Source organism: Cheilinus undulatus, linkage group 10 (assembly GCF_018320785.1).
Source record: "Cheilinus undulatus linkage group 10, ASM1832078v1, whole genome shotgun sequence".
In the NCBI taxonomy this organism is placed as follows: Eukaryota; Metazoa; Chordata; class Actinopteri; order Labriformes; family Labridae; genus Cheilinus; species Cheilinus undulatus.
Genome location: NC_054874.1, coordinates 12,426,057 through 12,446,920, shown reverse-complemented (window position 1 = coordinate 12,446,920; position 20,864 = coordinate 12,426,057).

The following is a 20,864-nucleotide window of genomic DNA, read 5'->3' as shown; positions in this document are numbered from 1 at the left end:
TCATCACTTCAGACACATTCACTGCTAGCACCACTTAGCTGGACCTCAGTTGAATTAGGTCAGTCAATTTAAAAGGGGTGAATATTTTTGCACTCCCTTGTCTTATGTCACATATTTTTATTTAACTAGCATTACTTTGTAGAAATCTGTTTTCACTTCAGTATTAATGAGGTTTTTTTTTTTTTTTTTGACAAAAAAGCCAAATTGTATCCCTTTTATTGATTTATAAAATCAATAAAAGGGTAAAACATCCTAGGGGGTGAACACTTTTTATAAGCACTGTAAGGTGAATAGATAGGAAAAAATACTAGACAAGCATATGTAGTCTTTAAGGTCTGTACATATACTTCTGACTGCATATGACTCAAAGATGAAAATAAAGACTGACTAACGTGGGAAATTATAAAAATAGAGTGGGAAATTATATCTAATTGAAACATACACTCTGATATGCTCGCGTGCACAGAGCTCTGTCTCTGTGGGTCTTAAGCCTTTATTTAGCACTGGCTCAATTCCTTACAAAGGCAATGTCCATTATCAAATGTGAGGATTTGGAGGAGAGAAAGGAGGACTGTATGACAGAAAGAGAGTCATGTAATCCTTTGTGAAGGTGCCATCATAACGCCCAGCCCCTCTCAATCTCACAGAATACATGCATGTCCTGAAGGATTCTGATCTCATCAAATACACACACATTATACATTCATGTAGACACACAGCCACACACAATGAGAATGACTTGTCTTTACTGTTCAGATTCAGTGTTTCCAGAGAGATCGTAACAACATGAGTGGGTGTGGATTGCCCTCAGAGTGAATGTGCCTGATCACATGTGTGTGTTTGTACGTCTGGGAGGAATATCCATGCTTAACTTTAATTCCTGAAGTTCTAATTGTGACCAGGTGTCGTCCCGTCTTAAGATCCCTTTTGTGGGTGCAAGTGTCGAATCCTGATGGGCCCCTGTTGTGACATGACCCTTCGGAAAATAAGGGCATGTCACTTCAAGTGTGCGTAAGCTTTTGTTTACCCAGCCCGAGCAGTCTAGACACGCTACGTCTTCCAGTCCTCTCCACCGTCTTCTTTGTGCTGCTATCGCTCCACATTGATTTAAGAATACGCCTGTAATTGAGGAGCGGGGTCTGATAAGGACAATGAGCAGGGGGAGGGGAAGCGTGTGTTTGATACATACTGTGAAGTTATCTGGCTTTTTCAAGTTTGAATTGTTTCTTTTGAAGCGTGTGGTATTTGATGTTCATATTGAGGATTTACCTTTGCATGATTAAAGGTTTACTCATAGACACTTTTATGGCTTGTTTTTGCTTCGACAGGAGGCACCATGCTGATTTAATTAATTTTCATTTGAGGTGACAGAATTGATCAAGGATTGGATTTGCAACCTTTTCTGTCAAAACACAAATCGGAATAAAGCAATGAATATTTAGTGGTTTACTCATTTCAGATGGATTATAAGAACTTCGGAAGGTGTTTATTCTAAAATATGAGAATGAAAACAAAAACATGCAATATTGTTTGAAACATATGTGAGAAACTAAATACATGCAATCTGATCTACAGGATATAATGCAGTATAATGCAGTATAATACAATATGAAACCCAACAATATAATATGGTACATAACAATACAGTGCCTATGAAAAGTATTTACCCCCTTGGATGTTTTACCTTTTTATTGATTTTATATATCAATCATGGTCAATATAATTTGACTTTTTTTGGCAAAAATATAGAAAAAAAAACTTGTTTATATTGAGGTGAAAACAGATTTCTACAATCTAATGTCAGTTAAATAAAAATACATGATGTAAGATAAGGGATTGCATAAATATTCACCCCTTTTAAGGTGACTGACCTAATTCAACTGAGGTCCAGCCAAGTGGTGCTAGTAGTCTTACAATTAATCAAATAAGGATCACCAGAGTGCAGTGAATGTGTCTCAGGTGATTGTATCATAATGACACCTGAGTCTGGAAGGTCCAGTCACAGGTTTATCAGTATTCCTTGCAACGATTACACCATGAAAACAAAAGAACACTCAAAGCAAATCAGAGAAAATGTTATTTAAAGATGTAAGTCAGAAGATGGATACAAAAAATTTCCAAGACAACACATATCCCCCAGAGTCCAGTTAAATCCATCATAAAAAATGGCAGGAATATGGCTCATGTGTAAAAATGCCTAGATCAGGCCATCCTCACAGACTGAGTGACCATGCAAGAAGGAGACTAGCTTGTCGAGTACTTTGATGGCGTTACAAGCTTCAGCAGCTGAGATGGGAGAGACTCTGCATGCAACAGCTGTTGCCTTGGTTCATCACCAGTCAAAGCTTTATGGGAGAGTGGCAAAGACAGAGCCACCATTGAAGAAAAGTCAGACTAAATCTGGACTTTTTTTGGCCATCAGACAATACACTATGTATTTGGCGGACACCAACCACTGCACACCACCAGACACTGTGGTGGCAGCATCATGTTGAGGGTGTGCTTCTCGGCAGAGGGCTCTGGAAGGTTTGTAAATGTAAAGTTAGAAAACTAGCAATTGACATGACTGTAGAAATCTTTTTTTTAACTTTGACACTTAAGAGTTCTTTTTGATTATTTATTTCTTTAGAGGCACTGTAGTAAAATGTAAAACAGTACAACATACCTTCATTTTATGATATAGTGCAGTACAACATGACATACAAGTGCAAACTGATAGTCTGATTTGGTATAAATGATCAATGGGCTTTCTTCTCTTGTTGTGTATGCAAAGTTCTTGTTACACTGCAGGTAACTTGTGCCCATTCCCTCCACATGCACACTGATAGTGAAGTTTATTTTGTAGAGTGGTCTTCAGTATTGATGTACCCCATATCCTCTCTTAAGAGCAATATGGTGTTGTCCAAGTACATAGCAGGAGCTGGGAATCGAACCCTGTTGTGAGGTGACCGACTCTACCTACTGATCCACAGTCACCTCAGTTTCACTTATGCAACAGATAATGTGGATAAGAAATGAAAGGATAAGTAATGATTCAGTGATCCTATATATACATATTTTCTAATAAAATCCCTAAAATAAAATGTTGATCCAGTAATGCGATAACTGTACCTCCAACTCTGGACAATGCTGTATTGCCATACTAATAATTTTTCCTACCTGTAGTGTATACAGATTCTTTTTCTATTTTGTTTAAAAAGTGACTAATTAGGTAATCTGTCACAGCAGTTGGCATAATTATATTTTAATTTGTTACAGTATCAGTTCATTATTTTATTTGACTCAAGAGTCAGCCTAGTTGCAGCCAAATTAGGTGCTTAATAAACAATCATTTGTCCTGCTGCTACATGCAAGACTTAAGCTGAAGGATTTTCTTTATCATTGTTTCCCTCTTTAAATTTAAGATTTGAGAAAGCAAAAAAATGAGTGGTGTGACACCCCTAATTCAGAGTCTCTGTGTTTGAATACACATTTATCAGTCAATCAGTCATTCTTTATTTGTATAAGATAAGATGTACTGTACTAATCCCTAAAAGAGGAATTGTTTTCTATACTCTATTGTTGAACAGCTCACACACACATAGACTGAAATACATGCACAAACACTCAGAGATGTCAGAGTCGGGACTTCTGCCTTTGGTGTTTAAATGCTTTGCTAAAGAACATCTCAGCAGTACTTCAGAAGTGAATTTGCAACTCTCCAAGGGCCAGACTAATTTCCACATTAGGTCCAGGTGAGATTTGTACCTGCAACCCTCCAGTTCCCAACCCAAGTCCTTACAGACTGATCCACTGCTGCCCCCAGTCTGAGCTGCTGTCACGCCAGTATAGTGATAGTTCATTTCAAATATTATCACAACCCAAAAAGAGCCAGTCTGGCTGCAGACAGTCTGGCTGCAGACCGTTCATCACTGATGGCTACTCTCACAGACCTTCATCTGAACCGTACATCCCAGAATAGAACTGCCATAATTTACTGCTACAATGTATTTCCAGTTACTGAGTTTTCTTTACTTCAACTTAATTCATAATCAAAGTCTACCAGTTGCATTCATGAAATAACCACATTGCAAAGATTACAGAAAAAGCAACATTTCATAAATGAAATAGAGGAAAGGAGTCAACAATCTAAAACTGCCTAATGCTGGATAAAGTTATGTGTAGACCCAGTTTAGAAGTAGTAACATGGATGGTGGCTTGCTTTAGCTAAATTAGCTTTAGCTGAAGCTACAAAACAAAGCAGAAAAGACCGACCTCAAATGATCAAACTACTTAAGATGCACGACTAAGGAAATTAAGGGGTTCAGCAATCTAAAATGTCCACAAAAGACACAATGAACACATTTCAGCAAATAGTCTTCTTCTCCACTACGCTGAAGAGTGCTGCTTGTTGAAACACATTTGTAGTGATTTTGTATCACCTTACCCAGGTTTCAAAGAACTTGAAAGGATGTTTTTTTGAATGCGGACCCTTCACTTTTCTTAAGCTAAAGCTAACATAGCTGGCTATGTCATTAATGTTACCACATCGGCAAATGTAGCTAAGTTTACTTTAGCAACATTATCTTTAGCAAAAGTAGCTAAAGCTATCCTAGCTTCAAAGATGAGCTATGTAGCTGCTTTGTGAGTTTAGCTTTAGTAACTTTAGCTATGTAGCTATATAAGCTATGTAGCTATGTTAGCTATGGTACCTACATAAGTTATGTTAGCTACATTAGCTTCATAGTTTACGCAGCTAATAGAACTACTTCATAGAGGACCAGCTTTTTTTCTCTATTTACTTTGATTTACTTAATGTTTTGTAATCAGATTTTGCAGGTCAGGTTTTTTACATTTAACTTTTGGTATCCTAACCCTTACCCTAACATTAAGCTGAAGTTTAATCAGAATTTATTTAGAAAGTTTTAGTGTGTATTTCTGCTGTGCAATATTATCCATCTCAGAATGGTCTGTGAGATTGGCCATCAGAGATGGATGGTCTGATGCCAGACCCCTCTCAGTCTGGATACTCTTTACTACAATATTTAAGAGACCAAACATTAATCCACCATGAGCACAGCTCACATCTGTCACAGCTGTGTTGGGCTTGGAAAGTGGGGGAGAAGAAGAGATAGACAATCTATGTCAAAACTAGTTAGACAGGTTAATGAATTAATGACATTTGAAAATGTTATACCATATATAACATATGACATAACTGCTAGGTTTGGGCCATGCTTTGACTTTTTAAACAGTCATCAATTCATAAAAAAATATTTTCATGCCACGATTATAATGACTTTTTTTTTTTCACTATTTCACGAGCAGCTTTACTTTGCTACATGGTGGCTGCAGCCCTTCTGAAAGCTGTTTATTTAATACTAACTTTGCAACCAATAACTCATCCGTATTTTTCTGCAGAACATTTTTATGTTAATGGTTAGTTTTTATGTTGATGATTAGTAAACATAAGTAGTGGCAGAGTTAGTAAATGATCAGTTCAACAAATAATTATCAAGTTAAAAAGATTCTATTTTAAGATTAGCATGAAACAATACTAAATCTGTTCAAAGCAAGTTCCTATTGTGTAAGCATGAAGCTAGGAAGCTCAGATGTACATCCCAGTTAATGTCTGAAAAAATGTTGGGAATCTCAGGGAATGTTTTCCTTGAATTATACATCCCTGGTTATACCCCAGAATGTCACCATGTAGGCTGTGGTTTGCCATTAGAAAGGTGTCTTAAATGTAGGATGAAAAGCACATTTACAGGCTGTTATAAGTATAAAATATGATTTGCCAATCTTTGGAGATTTATGTTTTTATTTTATTTTATTTATTTTAAAGAAGGGTCAGACAGAGTCCATGCCCTCAGGGATCTGTAACATCACAGCAACATTAAACTCGACTTGACTCTTCAGTTGGAAATTTGCCTAAATGTGAAATCATTTTGAATATCTTCTAATGTAAGGTCAGCTTAATGTTTTTTGTGAAAAGGCTTAAGTGGAATTTCCAGTGTAAAAAAGCGGTGAATTTTCCTTTTACTGCTCAGACTACATCTTAGAGCAGACACTCACATCCTGTGCTATTTTCATGGATTTAGTTTCATGGATTTTCATGGATTTAGTTTGTTAAGGCGCATCGACATAATCACTTAAACTGCCTTCATGTTTATTATGTCTGCCGGTATTTCATTTTCCTCTACATGGATTTTATAACCTAAAAATGAGCTTAATCCAGTGGGAGTTTGCAGCAGAGTGTTACATCAGGAGTAGGGGAGCATGGATGGTGAGATCTTATGGATTCATTGGACAGGGGGGATCTCACGGTCCATCAGACATCTCAAGGACGAGGTTTATTCTTTCCTCTTAACATGAAGTTTGAGCTTTCCACCTTAAGCAGATTTCTAGGCATCTGAAATAGGACTACACATCATCCCCTCAGGAGAGGATATCTTTTTCCAGGGACTGATATCATAATTGTAAAATCTGAACATTTTAGGTTTTGTATTAGAAAATCCTACTGACTAAGACATGACCCCTTATAAAAGATTTCTGAAATCTTAACAGATGTTTATAAAATAGCAAACCCCTCACATGACGACAAATAATCATGCATTATTACCTAAGTCCCAGCTTTAGAGACTAAAGGGCGGATCCACTAAAGAATAGTGCGACTTTTAGCTGTGCTAAGGCAATGTTAGCGTCTGTATGACGAAATGGCTCTGCCATTACGCAGCATGCACACAGTGTGTTTGGCACATTGATTTGTTGATTTTCAGCCCAAAAATACTCCAAGATATTCAATCAGGCTGTCAGACATAGCATAAGCAGTATAGGAGGATGTTTCTCTGGTTTTTTTTTGTTTGTTTTATTTGATTATTCTTTTGAAAGGGAGAGGTTGAGCGCACACATGGATGACAGAGGATTGTCTTTACACACGGCGATGTGAAAATAAACACAACATCGGTCCTGAAATAGTTCTTTTTTTTACCAGTAATTGAGTGAAAAAACACTGTAGAGTCTAATAACAGACTGGTTCTGTCTCAAACAGCTGACCAGTAATATCCACACGTCATCGTTCTGAGCAGATCAATCTCATCCAGACACCACTGAAAATTCTGGCAAGATAATCTCAAAACCCATTTTAAAAAGAAGAGAAAATGTGATTCTGCTTAGTTTTGTTGGAAGGGATATTTGGGCCCATTTGACCTGATTATCTTGTGTTTACTCTGCTTTAATTGAAGTAAGCACCCTGGAGGCAGTTTTAGTAATTTGGCAGCCCTGGGCCCTTCCCCATTTAGCTAAAAGCAATCAGTGAGTGAACGAAATATTCTGAAGCATCTTTTTCAGGTAACACATCCAGAGAGCTACAGATATTAAGTCTCTCATGGACTTAAAATCATCAAATTGTGTAATTAAAACATCCCTAGGCCAGGTTCAAGTTATGAACAAGAGAAAAATAGATAAATAAAAATGGCTCACTATTGGTTCTATATCTGTTCATAAGTCAAAAAACAACATTATTTATGGCTTACAGCTTTATGAATTTTCGGGGATTTTTGAGTGGCTTGGACCTTGCTGTTGGGGGCCGTAGGACCTCTCCAAAGACATTTTAGGATAATTTAATCTTCTTTAATGCTATTTTGTTTACTCTTGACACTAGGATTGGATGGTATATATTTTTAATACTGTCTTACCCTCCCTGATTTTTATAGAAATTTATGGTATTACAGCCATATGTTCAAAACCACATTACATAGACACTTGTCAGTGTGCACACAAGCACAGTGAGCAGAGCAGGTGCCTCCACTGGCGTTTGATTAACCCTTAGAGCAGTGGTTCCCAACCTTTTTTCTTTCAAGCTCCCCCTACATGTATCTACGAAAACTTGAGCCCCCCCAGGACCGACACAAAAAAAAAGTGATACTTTATGGCCAAAATTAACACAAATTTTCATTTTTTTGTGTAGCCCTAAACACAAATTATTTTACAGAAAAGACATTGTGTGACTTATTTGTAAATGTTAAACCATGATTGGTGTTAATATGTGCAAAACTAATTTTAACAATGTCGAGGCAGATTGAGTTGGACCCGGGGTCAGGAACCAAGGCCTTAGAGCACATGAGGCACAGATCCAGGCCACAAGCACACCCTTGGTAAATTGCTTGATAATGTTTGAACTGTAAATCATAGGCACTTACTTGTTTTTCCTCTGAAAGTGCTCCATTGTGCCTTTCGAATGACACTCTCCACGAGGCCATAGGAAATTTGCTGACTTTCTAGAGTCTTTAAAGATAAAATCAACACCAGTAACTCCAATATTGGACGTCTTTTTATCCATTTATAACCAATTTTCGATCATTCCTGCAGTAAGCCGGCTACATCAGTTAGCCTGCCCCCATATTGTCTGTTTGTATCCCAGAATGCATTACAACTGGGCTGTGACAACCGATGGGAAGCTGTTCCGTCATCACGTCAGTCTTTGCTGAGCAGCGCATGACACAGACTTATAAAATTAAGAAGAGAGCCTGAATGACTCATAATAGGTGAAAATAAACACAAGGAGGCTGACATTTGTCGCTCAGAGTCACTGCACTTTAAACCCTTTATCAAAATGCTTCAGGTCTAAAAATAACAATGTTTATAAGGCAAGGTTGATAGGAGTGCTTGAAGTAATGTATAGTTGAAGAATTGTTCTCACTGGGCTACGTTTAATGGCCACTTTATTAGGTACACCTGTTCAATACCTTGTTAACACAAATATCTAATCAGCCAATCACATAGCAGCGACTCAATGCATTTAGGCATGTAGATGTGGTCAAGATGATCCACTGAAGTTCAAACTGAGCATCAGATTGGGGAAAAAAGGAGATTTAAGTGACTCTGAATGTAGCATGTTGTTGGTGCCAGACGGGTTTGTCTGAGTATTTCAAAACCTGCTGATCTGGTGGGATTTCACGCACAACAGAGAAGAGCCTAAAAAACAGAAAATATCCAGTGAGCAGCAGTTGTGTGGGCGAAAATGCCTTGTTTATGTCAGAGGTCAGAGGAGAATGGACAGACTGGTTCGAGATGATAGAAAGGCAACAGTAATGTAAGGTATGTAGAATACCATGTCACAGTGCCGAACCTTGAAGCAGATGGGCTACAGAAGACGGAGACCAACAGGAAACTGAGGCCACAATTCGAACGGGTTCACCAAAATTAAACAATAGAAGATTGGGAAAAAAATACTTGGTCTAATGAGTCTTCATTTCAGCTGTGATATTCAGATGACAGGGTCAGAATTTGTTGTAAACAACATGAAAGCATGGATCCATCCTGCCTTGTATCAACGGTTCAGGCTGGTGGTGGTGTGATGTTGCAATATGTACCTAATAAAGTGGCCTAATAAAGTCCCCTGCTCCTTCATTTAATACGAGGAACTAGTCTGGACACAAGATCCTCATTCTCACCTTCCCTCAAATCCCTCTGTCTTTGCCCCTCAGTACCTCTCTGATCTCCTTCTCCCCAAGAACCCCTGGTCCTCAGACACCGGCCTGCTCTCTCTTCCTAACACCAGACCTCATACCTACAGAGAGCTTTCAGTGCTACAACCCCCCACCCTATGAAACAGGCTTCCTGCAGATGTCATTAGACATGTTTAAACAACTCCTCCACCTGTTCACCACAGTCTCTCTTAAATCACCTCCAAACACTCGCCATATATGATGTTCACCTATAATGACTATATCTTGAGACCCCACGGAGCTCACACCTGAGGTGTGTAATGATAAAAACGCCTATATCACTTGCCACAAGCCATTTGTCCAATTTGCTCTAATACTTCACTTTGTTACATAACATGCAATGATCGTCTGAAACGATTTCTGTGTCACACACAGGCGCTGTCAGTTAGGCCATGTCAAAAAGTGTTAACATCAATCTCACTCCCTGCTTGTTTCCAGGATCACTTCTGTCAAAATGTTTTATTTCAACGCTCAAAACTGTGACCCAAGTTTTTTGGAACAAAGCCTAGAAATCCAATATATATATATATATATATATATATATATATATATATATATATATATATATCTGTACATTTTCATTGTTATGAACAACATTACATCTGTCTCCTGAGTTTTCATTATTGAATCTTTCTCTATACTGCTCTGACCTGACACTTCAATATTTTTAGCACGGTAGCAGACTGCCTGGGTAAAAAACATCAGGCCTCACTTTATTTGACTCACGCGAAAAAAATTAATCAAAAACAAATGAAGATAGAGAATAAGGGGCTGTCAGTCTTTTTTGTAGAAGATGGTGTTAATGAGTTTAGCTTTGGCTTGTGATCCATCTTTCCCTCACATCACCTTCCTGTCGCCTCAGTAGATTCAATAAAAACGCACACTTCAGAATATGAATACTAAACAATAACCGTAAAAACGAAGAAAGAATCAGCGGAAAAATAATTTGACTGCATTCAAGGCATGTTTTTGCTCCACAGCGAGGATTACGGTGGGGCTTTTAAACTGTTAGATTCCCGCTGCTTTTTAATATCTTCTGTGATCTATTTGTGTCCTAAGCTGCTAATAGCTGGAGGGAATCAGGAGAACACAGCAGGGGTGGTGCTCTCATAATGGATTGGTTATTTTATGTCCCCCCCCACCCCCCACCCCCCTAAAAAAAAAGACAGAGGATTGGGAATTTGTCTTCCCCCTTTTTTGTTCATCACTTTTGTCTGTGTTGTGTTTTACTAGAAAACAGAGGCTTGTTTGGAGAAGGCGCTCTATAAAAACTCATTCTGGCTTTGCAGTTATTGACAGGCATGCGCTGAAGCCAAGACACCACATTAAGTAGAGTGCCTAAATCCAGTGTAGGATGGAATTTCAGGACCCTGCACTTACCATCGGCTAAAGGATATCACACCGGGTGAGCTGAACTTGAGGAACACTAGCCCAGTGGGCGAGAGTGATTTTTGAAGCAGTGAAACCGTCTTCTCCATTTCACAGTCACAGCACTGGCACAGCTGTGATAACAATGTGCCCTAAACCCGATTTATGTTCTTATTTATTCCATGTGCCCCACAGTTGCCTGACTATTATTCTGAGAAAAAGTAATTGCTAACAACGTACGTGCTCTCTCTCTCCCCCTCGCTCCGGCTTGTCTTCGGTGCAGCAAAGCAGAGCTGCAGCTGATCTGCATAATCACACGTTAAGAGACGAGTGAGGGAGAGCTGCTTTCAAAACGTCTTCCTGATGGAACAATTTTGGAAGTTTTCAAGACAATCATCCTGCTAATTCTGCATTAATGAGTGATAAACTATGGAAAGTCTAAACAAGTCAATATCTGCTTTTCTGAGGGAGGAAGAGGGCTGCAGAATGTGTTTTCCTTCCTGGTGCTGTTCGGCATGGCAAGAGAGGCAAAGAAGCAAACTGCTTAGTGCAATTACAACTTTCTCAATCATCTATAGGGAACACAAAATTCCTTCATAACAAATACTAAAGGCTGTAATGTTGGCCAATGTTGCATAAATGTTTCAGAAATCACAAAGCTTGTTATGGGCTCGACCGAGCCTCAGAGGACCAATTTAGCCGGCCTTATAATGGCATCTCTAATGCTCCAGTCTACATGAAAATAAACAAGTCTGTGAAAAGGAATATTAAACGCACTGTATTACTGCTACATCCCAAAGAAACAAATTGATCTTTTTATGACATCCTATCTATAAAAGAAAGCGGAAGCTGTTTTACGGCAGTTACCATAAACAAACCAGTGGGCCAGGGTTTTATTAGCGTCTGTTTTAGGGCTATGGATTGAAGTTTTGTGGTTTAATCTGCTCTAACAGTGTGTGCGTGCAGGCCGGGCTGCCCCCAGAATTGGCTGGGCCTCTGAAAGACTCAGAATGGGCCCTCTCCAGCTGTGATTTATTGATGATATCAATGCATGTGTCTTGGATATGTAGAATTGGTGCTAGCAACCTGGCTAATGGTTACCACATTTTGGACCTGAAAACCATAACTAGGTTCTGATGATAGAATTATTTATTCATGCCACTTAAAACCCCTTAAACACCTTTTCTACCCATTTTTGCCACTTCTCTTTTTGCCATTTCTAACCCAATTTTGCTTTTTTCCCCCATTTTTGCCACTTGACACCACCCTTTTGCCACCTTTTTGCCATTTTTGATCCCTTTATGCCTTTCCCCCCACTATTTTTTACATTTATATTCCATCCTGGCTGTGTCCTCACTTTTCACCACTTTAAACTCATGTTTGCCACTTCACACCCTTTTTTTGCCTTTGCTTAGCCACTTTGAACCAGATTTGTTCTTTTTTTTGCCCTTTATTTAAACACATTTTGGTGGTTTCCCACCTTTAAAGCACTTTTCTTGTTTTGCCCATTTTTACCATTTTTGGCATTCAAGACCTTTTCTGGCTGTTTTCACCCTTCTTTTTGCCATTTTTAACCCAATTTTGCCACTCCAGGCTATTTTTTTGCCACTGTTTAGTTATTGCAACCAAGTTTGTTTTCTTTTTTTTCACTTTTACAATTTTTCCAGTTTTTCCCTGCCTAATGCCCATTTTTACCACTTCATTTTGGATTTCATATCCCAATTTTGCAACTTTTCACCACTTTTTGCCTGCTTTTCTGCCATTTTTAATCACCATACACCCCCCCCCCCCCACTTTTTTTATTAATTAAATTCAATTCTGGCTTTTTCTCCCTTTTTTGCCACTTTAAACCCATTTTTGTCACTTCATGGCATTTTTTTGCCACTGCTTAGCCACTTTTATCATAGATTTGGTGCTCTAGGCCCTTTGTTGCCACTTGTAACTGGTTTTGCTGGTTTCCCCCTTTAATGCCACTCCTTTCCTGCTTTGCCCATTTTTGCCACATTTTGGTATTTAACAACCCCTGGTTTCAGCCCTGCTCGGAATGAGCTGTTTTTGTGTCGGCCCCTGACTCCCCCCCCACCCCACCCCCAACTCCGCCCCTTTCACAAAATGGATGTGGCTTTCCTGATCCTCCTCTTAGCTGGTGATCAGGAGAGGAAGGTGGAACTTTCTTCCAAGTGGGGAGGGCCAACCTCAATCCCCACATGATATCATGAGGGGAAAATCTGAGAATGGCTTGTTTCAGCACACATTTTCTGAAAGGTGGAGAAAGGGGGGTGGGGGGTGATTTTTCTGATTCTTGTTGTTGACAGGCTGGGGGCACATATTGTTGCAAGAAAAGACTGAAAAGTGTTTTGCACAATATGTGACCTTTGAGTCCAACATTACTTTCCACATGGTGTAGTTCAGTGTGCCCATCCATGCTGTTAACTTTACCAGTGAAAAGATCATTTTGTTTTAAGAATAGAGGTTTACATTTTGAAAAAGGCTGTATTTGTTCCATAGAATAAATAAATCAATGTTCTGCTGCTTTTATGAGTGATTATTATTCAGCTTAAAAATAAAATACTATCACTGCTTATCTTAAATTTTGCTGACCTCCATGGGCCCCCAGTTATGCTAGTTCCCAGTGGGCTCTCCCCTTTATCCCCCCCTTATGGGCGGCTTTGCATACAGGTAGAGATGTGTCTTCATGTTTGTTTATGAAAGACGCTGTGTGATCTCTGTGAGGTATGGCTGATTCGCTGAGCCAGCAGGTTAAAGAGGGCTTTGGCTCTGTGCTGCTGACCCATCTGGACTGTTTTCTGGTTTTTAGCCTCAGTTGGAAGAGCGGAAGCTCAGCTCAGTGCCTTTACTCCATTCAGACTTTAGGCTCTACAGCTGGCACCAAATTTCGATGGTCATCGGCCTATTATACCTTGATGTGGTCTGTAATCCTGCAGCAGATGTGGCTCCCAACTGAATCGTATCAACACACACACGTAGACATAACAGCAAACAGACGGAAAGCTCAAATTATTTCCCATATTTTACTTTTACACTGCTATAAAGCTGATCCTTTTCAATCTGTTTTGGCTGACTTTAGCTCCCGTCCAAATCTGGTATCTCCTCTGTTTGTCTGCCTATCTTATCCCCAAGCTCACGCTTCATGTGACCTCCTGCACACCCGTACGAGAGCCAAAGAGGATCAGCGCTTAGATCCACTCAGATTACCACCTTCTTTGTCGCTCTCTCTCTTCCTCTCCCTCCCTCTCTTATTGTCTCTTATCCATTCAGCCACAAAGGCTACTCCATCCAGAAGTTAGATATGGACAAGGACAAATAGTACAATAGGCACCCCCTGCAACACACTCTCACACACACACAGGCAGACACTGCTGCAGGGCTGCATAGCAATAAAGGGGCAGGCTGATGTCAGCTGACCAAGGCCTTGGTGGCTCCCAGTCATCTATGGCTGCCAACATCACTAACATCAGGCTCCCTCCACAGTAATGGGACAAAGGAAGCCTGCTTTTTTTTCCCTGCAGCTTTTAATAGGGCAGCTCGTCTCTCTATGTGAATCAGAGAGAGACAGAGAGAGAAGAGGAGGAGAGTACCGAGCATCAATGGGACTTTGTGTCGTTTATGTGACTTAAAGGGAAACACCAGCAGGTATCAGAACAGTAGTACAAGCCTTTCAAGATTAAAGCAACCTGAGGTTTCCCCGGAAATAGGGCAGTGACACTAATTTTACACCAGTTTTTTTTTTTTTCTCCCCATATCTATATTTAGCACAATATGAATTAAATATCTTTTTCTGTTGTGCACAAGATCCCCCTAAAGGTGAATTGCATTCATTTTGCACTTCAAAGTCTGTTTACATGTCTTGGGCAATACTCTGATAAACTGCCTCCAGGATTAAAACTTGGAATACAAGTCAGAAAGGGGATAAATGTGAGGAGATGGAGTTTAAAGAAGTCTGGGAGGCTGCAAGCTTTTTGGGACATTACCTGCAGCAAAAAGAACTTACCAGTGTCTCCAGTCAAAACAGTGATGGACAGGTTTTATGGTCGGGGGTTGGATTTTACAACTAAGAAAACAAAAAAGACCAAGAGAGAGTATGTGAAGTTCAGCTGCTGAGGCTGTGCTGCTCATTTATATCCCACATTGGCTGTTTTCCCCCTTTATAGCCACTTTAAACCCATTTTTGATGTTTCTTCCCTTTACTGTCACTCTTTTGTTGCTCAAGGACGTTTTTTTTTTTTTTCAACTTTTCTCACTATACAACAATTTTGGCACTTTTTGATCCATTATTGATGTTTGTTACCCCTTAATGCCACTCTTTATTTTACTTTACACCCATATTTGCATTTATAGGGCATTTATATCCATTTTTGGCTGTTCCCCCCCCCCCCCCCTTTATGCCATTTTTTTTTTTTTTTTGTCACTGGCTAGCAACTCTTTAGCTACTTTTTTACTCCCTTTGTGGCCTTTTACAGCTAAGTGGCAACCTCCGGTCCTGAAAAATGAAGCCAATGCAGAAGTGCAAAATATTGCGATACAGTGAGTGTCCACTTGAGGCTGGCTGCAGGATCACTGGAAGTCCCGTCTGGACACCTGTTGAACAGCTGGTTTTTACTCTAGAAATAAACTGGTTTACAGTCTGGTTCAAAAAAATCAGATGTGTCTCATGAGCTAGATTCTTCTTGTGCTCTCGCTGTACGGGGGGTGAATTTTTTCGTACCACAATGGTTTAGATAATATTTAGGAAAAAACCTCACTGCGGCCTGATTGGTACGTCTCGTTTGATTGGCAGATAGCTCAACAGGCAGAAGCTACGTTTCTGTCAACCAGAATGCTAGCTAGCTGACAAGAAGTCGTGCTTAGTGGGTGGGCCATTAGGTTGAGTTCGGCTAAGACCGCGATTTCAATATGGAAGCCCCCGCGGATTGGGTTCAAGAGCTGTTTGAGTCCACCTGTTGTAAGCAGACGGCTGACGTCACACAGTGTTAGTTCCAGTCTTTCTACAGTCTATGTTAATAACCCATCTTTGATTTTTTTTTTTCCCTGTTAATGCCACTCTTTTTAAAAACAAAACTCTATACCCATTTTTCTGTTTTTTGGGCATTCATATCCTGTTTTGGCTGTTTCCCCCCTTTTTTGCCACTTTTGAACCGTTTTTGCCCCTTTACACCAATTTTTTGCCACTGTCCAGCAACTGTTTAGGTACTTTTAACCCAATTTTGATGTTTTATGCCCCTTAATGCTACTCTTTTTTTTTTTCCTTTATGCCCACTTTTGCCCCTTTAGCTATTTATATCCCATTATAGCTGCCCCCCCCCCCAATCACCCCCCCCCCCCCCACACACACACACACTTTTTGTCACCCATTTTACTCTACTGCTGCTAAACACCCATTTTTGCCACTTCTTTCAATACGCTAATTTTTGCCACTGTTATTTACTGTATACCCTTTTTTGGCACTTTTTTTTCAATATGAACATTTTGCCCCTTTTTTTTTTTACCTTGCAAAGCAGATGGATACGCCCGTTTCCGTGTTTCTTACCGGTGAATCCATCTTGCAAAGCTCCCATCTGAACCGTTTTGGTTAGAAAGTGCCAGGACCAATCAGCGACGAGGGGCAGTACTTTAGGGCACGGCGAAGTCGTGACGTAAGCAAGCAGCAACAAGAGGCATTAGCGGGGATGCTGCTAAAGCGCCAGTTCTATCAAAACTTGACGACATTTCTTCCTTAAAAGAAGGACAAAGAACAGCAGTGGGTTGTTTTCTTTTCAAAAGCGACAAAAGTCGTGTACTGACATGTCAACAGTTGCCATGGCTCGTGTTATGTAGTTCTCTGTGGAGTTTACTCCTTTGGTAGAGGCTACGTCACGTGTTTTGTTGCTCTGATTGGCCCGTAAAGATGTGAAAGATGGAACATTCATCCAATAACCCTCTGAGTTTTTTTTTTTTTTTTTTTTTTCTCAAGACTCTGACCTTTCCCAAACGCTGTGCCAGGTTACATTTTTGCCACTTTTTGGGCATTTTTATCCATTTCTAATATTTCCCCCCATTTTTTGCCACTTTTTTACCGCTTTTGTCACTTAATGCCAATTTTGTTGCCACTTTCTAGCCACTTTTAGCCCATTTTGGACGCCCTTTATTGCCACTCTATTGCTGCTGTAAGCCCATATTTTCCACTTTTGGCCCATTTCTCCACCTTTGGCAGTGAGCTGGATCAGGCCAGGGATAGTGTGCCAGGTGTCCATTAAAGCTCAACAGTCATTCCTGTATCAAGCGGCTGACCCTTCCCATCCCTTCTTTCCTGAGCACATCAGTATTAGACAGCCAGTCTTGCCAACAATACCCAACAGAAGTAATAGATGAGAGACCATCCAAGTTTTCTTGAAAGGTTCTGCTCCTAGTAAACACTGTCTGTGGAGCATTACCTAGATGGTTGTAAAATATGTAAAAAAAAGTCCATTTGGCGTGTCGGGTTAGTTCTCTCTGCCATGAGACTGATGCAAGAACCATGACCCACTGCTAAAGTGACAGCAAGCAACCCCAAAAGTGACTGCTTATTTTTAAGGTGGAAAAGTTGCATTTTGTTGCCTTAAATCCTATTTGGACAGTGGTGCATTTGTAAGAGAAAATTGAGATTTGTGAATAAGTAATGGCCTTGATCCAGCTTGGACCAAGTGCATATATGATGTATTTGTTTCATATCGACTATTAGAAATGCTAGCCAAGCCCATTACAGGACTGTGTCTTCCATTCTGTTGCCAAACAGGATTAAGTTGCCAAAAAAAGAGCAACACAACTTTTGATGTGAAAAAGAAATCAAAGTAAATTTAATCTCCTTTGAAACTAGTACTGATACCTCCATGTGACCTTCAAAAGCAGCAAAAAGATTTAGAAATCACAAGTTTTAAAGCCTGTATTCACTGGTAATGGGAAGGTGTCAGAGATGATACCATCTGTTATAAATGAAAAGATTCACGATGGGCAATACAATCGGCTAAAAAGATAGCAGGATGGAATCATGGAATCATCAGAAAAGACAGCTAAAACATTTAGAGGACAAAATTTATAAAGACATGAGACACTCCGCTAATCAGAAGGGGCCTCCAGGATCAAGACAGACTGGGATTTTCTTGGAAAAGTTGTTCAGCAAATTCAACCAATTTGTGCCATGTCTGTCTCTGTAATTGGGCGATAAGTTATACAAGCAAGCAACATGATGAGTCATACAGTGGCTTCATCTTTTTGGTAGACTGTCAAAAAATTCCATTCACTTCAAACATTTATTTCTTTGATTTTTTTATTTATTACCCCAGAAGGTAAATTCAGCTTTACTCTCTGTTGTTGAGAGGAATGCTATGCACACAAATAAAATGGACATACATTTACTGAGAAGTGTTAGAGGGACGGGGCGGTGCACATGGGATATCCATAGTAGGTGAGGGTTTGGCACCTTGATCAAGGGCATCTTGGCACGGTGCCATCTGCCATTTGTCACATCTTGTGTTGTTTACAACTACCTGTGATACTGCTTAAGGTTTGTCAAGTTTCACTCGAATCAGGCGTGAACAACCCTTTTCAAGTCCAGCCATAAATACTCTATTAGACTGAGGTCTGGGTTTTGACTCAGCCACTCCAGAATTTCACCTTGTTGTCTTTAAACCATTTCTGTGTAGTTTTTGTTGTATGGTTCGGGTTATTGTCATGCTTGAAAATAAATCTCCCAAGCCACAGTTCTCAGACTGAATAAGATTGTCCTCCAGGATTTTCTTTTATTTTGCCGCATTCATTGCATGCATCCTCCTCCTTCACAATCCTTCCAGGGTCGGCTGCTGAGAAGCATCCCCTCAGCATGACGCTGCCACCACCTTGCTTCAAAGTGGGGATGGTGTGTTTGAGATGATGTCCACTATTTGGTGTCCACCAAACATAGCATCTGTCTGATGGCCAAAAAACACCATTTTGGTCTCATCAGACCGAAGAACTTTCTTCCTCTTGACCATGAAGTCTCTCACATGCCTTTTGGTGAACTCTGGTCCAGATTTAATATGAGTGGCTTGCTCTTTGCCACTTTTCCATGATCTAGGCATGTTTATACCCGCATTTTCCCACACCTGCTTTCTCGCGTTTTACCCCCTGTAGAATCTGAAACTGCACACACACAGAGAAAAGATGGAAACATTATTATTTTTTGACCATAAGACTCCCACATTTCTTGACACTCATCTTTAGTGCCAACTGTTTGGGTCAGAGTCGTTCTCAGGCAGTGCTCTCCAATGGTGAAGACATGTCTTGTCATGATCACGTGTGCTACCGTTCAATCTTAGAACTAAAGCATTCTCACATTTCCGTGGGATGAAACTGACTCTGTGACTGTGATTTCACCTGTTGGGTCACTTTGACATGGAGACAATACTAATATTCATTTTTTCTTGTACAGCTTGCATGGAAACATGAATAATGGTAACACTTCACTTTTTCTAATGTAGGCACCAATCAAGGAAAGTCATCAGATTTGAAAAATACTATTACGGGGATTTTTCCCTGTTGTTAATCACAGTGGCGGGTCATTTTGACTTGAGGACAAGAGGAGGATTAAGTATTTTAAAAGTTAAAATTAAGCAAATGTTGCATACTTACACATGAAGTGATTAAAAATATTACACAAACTAAGCCAAAGGCATTTGTATCTAAAGTTGTTGTTTTATTTTTAATTATGCCCAAGTTTTAAACAGTTCATGTATGCTAGTACACAGAATAGTATTGCATTACTTGCATTCCACATAGTGCACATTAAACAAACATGGATGTATAAATGAGCTAATATCAAACTAAAGTGATCCTGGAAAAATAGTGAAATTAACCTTTGTATATGCAGAGAGACACACCTTGATCATACATTTGAAAGTTGAAGTAAATCAGATGTTTCATATTAGAGTTATGCCAGCTTCCTGTTAAATTGGCGAGATATCAAAAATGGTCAGTACTGCAAGTGAGGCATCCTTTAATAAGACATGTCAGTGTTGTGGAGAAATATTGAGGCCTTTCTGTTGAAACCTAAACTTGATAGATTCAAGATATGGCTCAAGTGTGTCACTTCCTATTGCCAGAAGGGGCTGCTACAGCAACACAATGAAATTAACCTTTTACTGTATAGAGGAGCAGACCTTTATCATACATCCATCCATATTCTACACCTCTTATGCCGTTGGGAGTTGCGGGGGGGCTGGAGCCTATCCAAGCAGTAACTGGGCAAGAGGTACACCCTGGACTGGTTGCCAGTCAATCGCAGGGCTGACATGTATAGACAAAAAACAAGCAACCCACACTCATATCTACGGCCAATTTAGAGTCATCAATCAACCTTTGGTGTTGGGAGGAAGCCGGAGTACACGGAGAGAATCTATGAATGCATGGGAGAACATGCAAACTCCACACAGAAAGGAAGTAAATACCAGGAACCTTCTTGCTGTCAGGCAACAGTGCTAACCCCTGCGCCGCCAGATGTTTCATATGAGAGTTATGGCAACTTCCTGTGAAAGTGGTAAGACACTGAAATGCATGACATAGCCAGTGAGGTGTCCATTAATGAAACATGTCAGAAACAGTTGTGGAGTTATTTAGGACTTAAGTGAAAAATCTGATCTTGATAGGTTCAGCATAGCAATAGGAATTAACAAAAGATCTGAATGAGTCACTTCCGGGCTGCACGGCGGCGCAGGGGTTAGCGCTGTTGCCTCACAGTAAGAAGGTTGACCGTTCGCTTCTGGCCAGGGCCTTTCTGTGTGGAGTTTGCATGTTCTCCCCATGCATGTGTGGGTTCTCCCACCACCAAACACATGCTCGTTAGGTTGACTGATCACTCTAAGTTGGCCATAGGTGTGAGTGTGAGCGTGCTTGGTTGTCGGTCTCTATATGTCAGCCCTGCGATTGACTGGTGACCAGTCCAGGGTGTACCCCGCCTCTCGCCCAATGACAGCTGGGATAGGCTCCAGCAACCCCACG